The sequence below is a fragment of the Chrysochloris asiatica genome, unplaced genomic scaffold (genome assembly GCF_000296735.1).
Source record: "Chrysochloris asiatica unplaced genomic scaffold, ChrAsi1.0 scaffold00277, whole genome shotgun sequence".
NCBI classification, from domain to species: Eukaryota; Metazoa; Chordata; class Mammalia; order Afrosoricida; family Chrysochloridae; genus Chrysochloris; species Chrysochloris asiatica.
The window spans coordinates 2,146,169-2,151,653 of record NW_006408795.1 but is presented as its reverse complement, the minus strand read 5'-3'; the positions used below and the strand labels follow the sequence as shown (position 1 = coordinate 2,151,653).

The 5,485-nt window shown below is 43.1% G+C and overlaps 1 pseudogene; it reads right to left on the bottom strand.

Moving 5' to 3' along the window:
• Positions 1 to 543, bottom strand: part of LOC102810952 — a 35,461-nt pseudogene extending 34,918 nt beyond the window's left edge.
• Between the last annotated feature and the right edge of the window lie 4,942 nt (positions 544 to 5,485).

Genomic DNA, 5,485 nt, shown 5'->3' with positions numbered 1-5,485 from the left:
TCACAAGGAGCAAACCACTGGCCAGCTGCTTCAGGAAAACCACTCTCTTGCCTCGATGGCGCCCAGTGAGGATGATCAGAATGGTCCCAGGAGTGATGCTGGACCCCAGTCTTCTGACAAGCTGACTGAAGGGTTTTTTGCCGTGGCTCAACAGTTTTCTAGGCACATCTTCAGTTGGGTAATACCTAGGCATTTTGTGCAGTTTAACCACTCGGGTACCATTCTTGTCACCACCAACTGGCTTTGTGACAGTAGCAAGAACCTTCTCCATCTTCTTCTTTTCAACCCTGGATTTAGCAGCTGAATACTTCTCTTGTACATGGCCTTTCTAGAATACATGGCCGATCGGGAATACCTGCCAAATCCTCGGACTAGGACAGGATTTTGGCTGCAGTGCGGCTTCCCCTGCTTGGATTTTTTGCCCTTGAGATTAGTCTTCTTAGCTTTGCCACTGGCATTTGCTTTTTTGACTATAGGCTTCTTCACCTCTGTAGGCGGCTTCTCCACCTTGGTAGGAGGCTTCTCAGTCTTTTCACCCGCCATCTTACAAGATGGGAAAGCTCTACCCTGTATATTGAGTGGGTGGGAATGATACTTGCTGTAAAGATTTCTTCCCTCTTTTGAGCTACTGCATCCACAGGTGTAGGTCAAGTTCATCCAACTGCATCTGATTACTCTTTAAAAGTCATTTTCATTTGTAATATTCTGAGTGAGGTCACAGAGTGGTCCTGGGTTCAGACCTACAGTAGCCGTGTCTCAGCCACAGTGTTCTCAGTGGAAATGGGGGATGAATTCTTTATATCTTGTAGGACAGTTATGAGAATTAGAAGGAATGTGTTTTAAAGTACCTAGCGGTGCCTGCACACAGTCCTTGTATATGAATGGTAGCCAATCGCCTTATCTTAGCATCGCTTTTTTAAGATAAGACATATAACCAATACAGCCATGAATTTTCAATATCCCCTTGTGATTTTCAAAATGTTTTTAACAAAGACACCACATAAACCCAGACATCAAGTCTATTTGACTCATTGTGACCCTGTAAGGCAGCACAGAATTGCCCCACAGGGTTTTCAAGGCGATAAATCTTTATAGAAGCAGACTGCCCCATCTTTTTCCATGGAGCAGCTGGTGGGTTCAAACAGCCAACCTTTGCATTGGCAGATGAACACTTTAATCACTGCACCACCAGGGCTCCTCATCAAAGACAAAAACATATTGCATGAGGGAGGGCTCTCTAGACAGGCATGGAAATCTGTTTTCATATTACAACTCCCTACTCTTGGAATCCAAGGAGCTCTGGTAGCGTAGTGGTTACGAATCAGGCTGTGAACCACAAGGTCAGTAGTTCAAAACTACCAGCTGTTCCACAGGAGAAAGATGAGGCTTTCTGCTCCGTAAAGATTTACAGCCTCGGAAACCCTGTACAGAGTCGCTATGAGTCAGAACCGACTCCACGGCACATAACAACAACTCTTGGAATCTTGGTGTGGTGCTATAGAATAAGCACTGGACTGCTAACTGCAAGGCTGGTGGCTCAAACGCACCAACTGCTCATTAGAAATCCTGTGAGTCACTATGAGTTGCAATAGACCCGACAGAACTTAACACAATACTCTTGGAAGTAAGTAGCCATGACAGCTCTGTATGATCAGCATGGGACTGCTAACCACAAGGTTGGTGGTTCAAGCCCACCAGTCACTCCACATGAGAAAGAAGAGGCTGTCTGCACCTGTAATCAGCTCAGCAGCAACAGCAGTGGGTGGATACTCTTGGACTAAAATCCTGAAACGCAAACCTCAGCAGGCTGTGCCTTTTATAAGAAGAGAGGGACATAGTTCTCAGATGTACCTTATTCTCAGGCTATATGCGATGCAAGTCAGAACATCTTGTTTCCTTCGTGTGTGCTCTCTGATGAAACCCGTTATTGGAATTTTAAAGACAAAGGAGAAAAAAAATAAATGAAAGAGAGAGAGAAAAGCCATTCATTCCACTCCTCAGGCCAGACTTCCGAAGGAGAGAGGAGACAAGGAGGGCATCAGGAGCAGGCCTCCTGCTGATGTCCTCTTAAATCCCTGTCAGTACTGCTGAGCTCCAAGAGGCAGGCAGCAGGTACAGGCGTCAGCAACTCGCCTCTCTGCTGTGCGTCTGGCTACACTTCTGCATCTACGAAAGGACTGTGCAGGGACTAAAACGGGAACAAATCCATCTCCAGGCCATAAGAAGCAATTCTAATTACCGTCGCTGGAGCCCAAGCAGCGGACAGACAAGGCGCCCCCAGCCTGTATGACGTCAATCCATCTTGCATCTCCCCTTGTCCCTTCATTTGGTGCTGTCTGCCCTTCCCTGCATTTATTAAACAAGGGGTTCTGTTGAGTGACAAGATCCCTGAACCTCTCACACACATGTCAGGCAATGCAATCCCTCTATCTTGGCTGCTTATGCAGAGAGAAATCATGTGGTCATAACAAGAATGGATTTGGGGATGGTGCCTGGCCCCTTCCCCTGCAAAATATTCTTCCCTACTCTGCTCCCTGAGGCCCTCAATTCTATCAGTAAAACAGTTCAAGGCTGGAGTCTTCCGAAAAATGCTAAAACTTGAGAGGATACCTGAGTATGACTCATTTGGAAAGGTTGTTGTTGTTGTTGTTGTTGTTGCTGTTGTTAATTGTTGACAAGTCGGTTTCGACTCGTAGCGACCCTGTAAGGGTTTCTGAGGAGTGGGTGGTGAAGTTGAACCACCGACCTTGAGGTTCAAAGCAACCTTCAGGTCAAGTGCTTATCCTACAGTACATCATCAAGAGTCCATTTTGAAATGGTAATTGGTTATCATTTCTTTAGATCTTACTATGAGTGAACTATGTAATCCATCCTTAAGGCTGACTTTGAAAAGGATAACAAGAGATTTATGCATGTTCTTAGGCGAAGGTCCAGAGGGCTGTGGGGTTCCATGTTAGAATTCTCACCTTCCATCTGGGTGACACAGACTGGATTCCTGACCCATGCACCTCATGGCACACACCATCTGTCTGCCAGTGGAGGTTTACATGGTGTTGTGATGCTGAACAGGTTTCTGCAGAGCTCCCAGACTAAGACAGACTACAACAACGGCAGAGTGATGTAATGAGGCAGGGACCAGTGCAGACCAAGCCTGCCAGACACACCCTGACTAACCCAAGACATGTTTTCTGGACTCTCTGGTGAATCTCAGGTTACTTGGAAAATACAAGTTAGTGAGAGGAAAGTCATTATTTTTAAGAGATCATTTATCTGAGCTGTTCCTTTTTCTTTCTTATGTATCTGTCCAACCAATGGGAAATGACACTCAGGATATCCAGACAACAAGGGTACCTCACACAACTTGGGGGAAGGCCAGTTCACATCTTGCTGACCCTCCCACAGTCTAGCTACAGGTTTGAGAGCTTTCAAAGCAGTTAAAATCCTCTGTAAATCCTTCTTTTCCAATGAGTACAGTGGATTCCAAGTGGCTGAAGCCCTGATGTTCCTGCGGCTCAGAAGATCAGAATCTGAAGATATCTAAAGAGACTCAAACCCAGTGTGACCTTTGTATTTGCTGAGTGAAATAACTCAATCATAAAAGAACACACATCTTATGACCTTGTTAAATTAACAACAGGCAACTATATTAGAAAAGAAAGTTTAGGGAAGGCGTAGAGTAAAAACCCAAAACTGCTGCCATCAAGTTGACTGTAAATTTTGCAACCTGCATTTACACAATTGAATTGCCCCATTCCAATGGTTTCCAAGGCGGTAAATCTTTACAGAAGCAGACTGCTGCGTCTTCCATGGAGTGTCTATTGGTCCACTGCATCACCAAGGCTCCTCAGAGAGCAGTAAGGGAGAATTAGGGTTCTGCAAGCAATATTTGTTTATAGTGATGAAACACTGGACAGCAACCATGGATAATGGTAGCATGACATGGTTAATGTAAACTAAATTGGATAGATGACTTCAAAGATTTTGTGGAAAAATGGAATTCAGAGATAAAGGAATTTTTTCACAAATCTCCCTCACAAGTCTGAAAAATGTTGAATTCTCAAATACTGAAGTACATATACATTTTTAAAGAATAAATTCTATTTTTACCATTATCTAAGAGTAAAAAGGTTTAAAAAAAATGATTTAAAGACCACACAATTACTCTAGAATCTTAAACCTAGAAGACAATACTGTAAAAATGATTATGAATGATTTTTAGATTGTCTGGTTTTTAAATTGTTTTATTACTTATAACTACAACTGTGCAATAGCTCATGGACGTTGTTGTTGTTAAGTGTCGTCGAATCTGTTCTGAACCATAGCAACACTGTATAGGGTTTCCGAGGAGCAGCTGGTGAGCTTGAACCGCCGACTTCGCAGCTCAAACGGCTTTGTAGTCTGGCGCATTAGCCCACAGCACCACACCAGGACTCCAGTTCATGGATAGTCAGTACAAATTGTTCTAGTGGACAGAACCACTACCTACTGCATCACTTCAATACATATTACTGACACTGTATTTTGTGGGAAGGTTTTCATCACCCAAGTTGTGCAAGGAGATGGTCCAGGGGCTAAGCTGCTTGTTCTATGGGGTCCACTTCATTTCTAGTGCTGGCTGCCATCTATATGCTGGTACTTAGAGATGTGTGTAAATATGGAGAAGTAACTGGTGACTTATTGTAGACCTGGATTCTTAGGGATAAGAAGTCCTCCTCTAATTAACTTATATCCCTATGTTCTTACTGAGTCTGCGCTACCACTGTACATCAACAGGGACCGAAAGGAGCCCTAGTATGGTGCTGTAGGATCAACACTAGACTTCTAACCATGAAGCTGGTAGTCCAAACCCACCAGAAGCTCCTGAGGGCCACCCACTTTACTAGTTTGTATAAGTTCAATGAGCAGGGGCTAGTCAACCAATCTATTTCTTTAAAAGTTTGTGTAAGAAAAATAAAAAGGAAATCTCTGAGTTATTTCTTTGTAGTTCCTAGCTACACATTTTTTGTTACAATTATCTTAAGTAAGAAATTCTTCCGAATTCGGGAACTAGAGATATCATTACTGACATCAGATGGTTTTTGGTTAAAAGCAGAGAATACAAGAATACCAGAAAGATGTTAACCTGTGCTTTACTGACTGTGCAAAGGCTTGACTGTGTGGATCATGACAAGGTATGGGCAACATTGTGGAGAATGAGTATTCCGGAACACTTAATTGTGCTCGTGGGAACCTGTACATAGATCAAATGGCAGTAATTAAAACAGAACAAGGGAAAACTGGTTTAAAATCAGGAAAGGTATTTTCCAGGGCTGTATTCATTTACCATACTTATTCAATCTGTATGCTGAGCAAATAATCTAAGAAGCTGGATTATATGAAGAAGAACATGGTATCAGGGTTGGAGGAAGACTAATTAACAACCTGCAATATGAAGATGATACAACCTTGCTTGCTGAAAGCAAAAAGGACTTAAAATACTTATTGA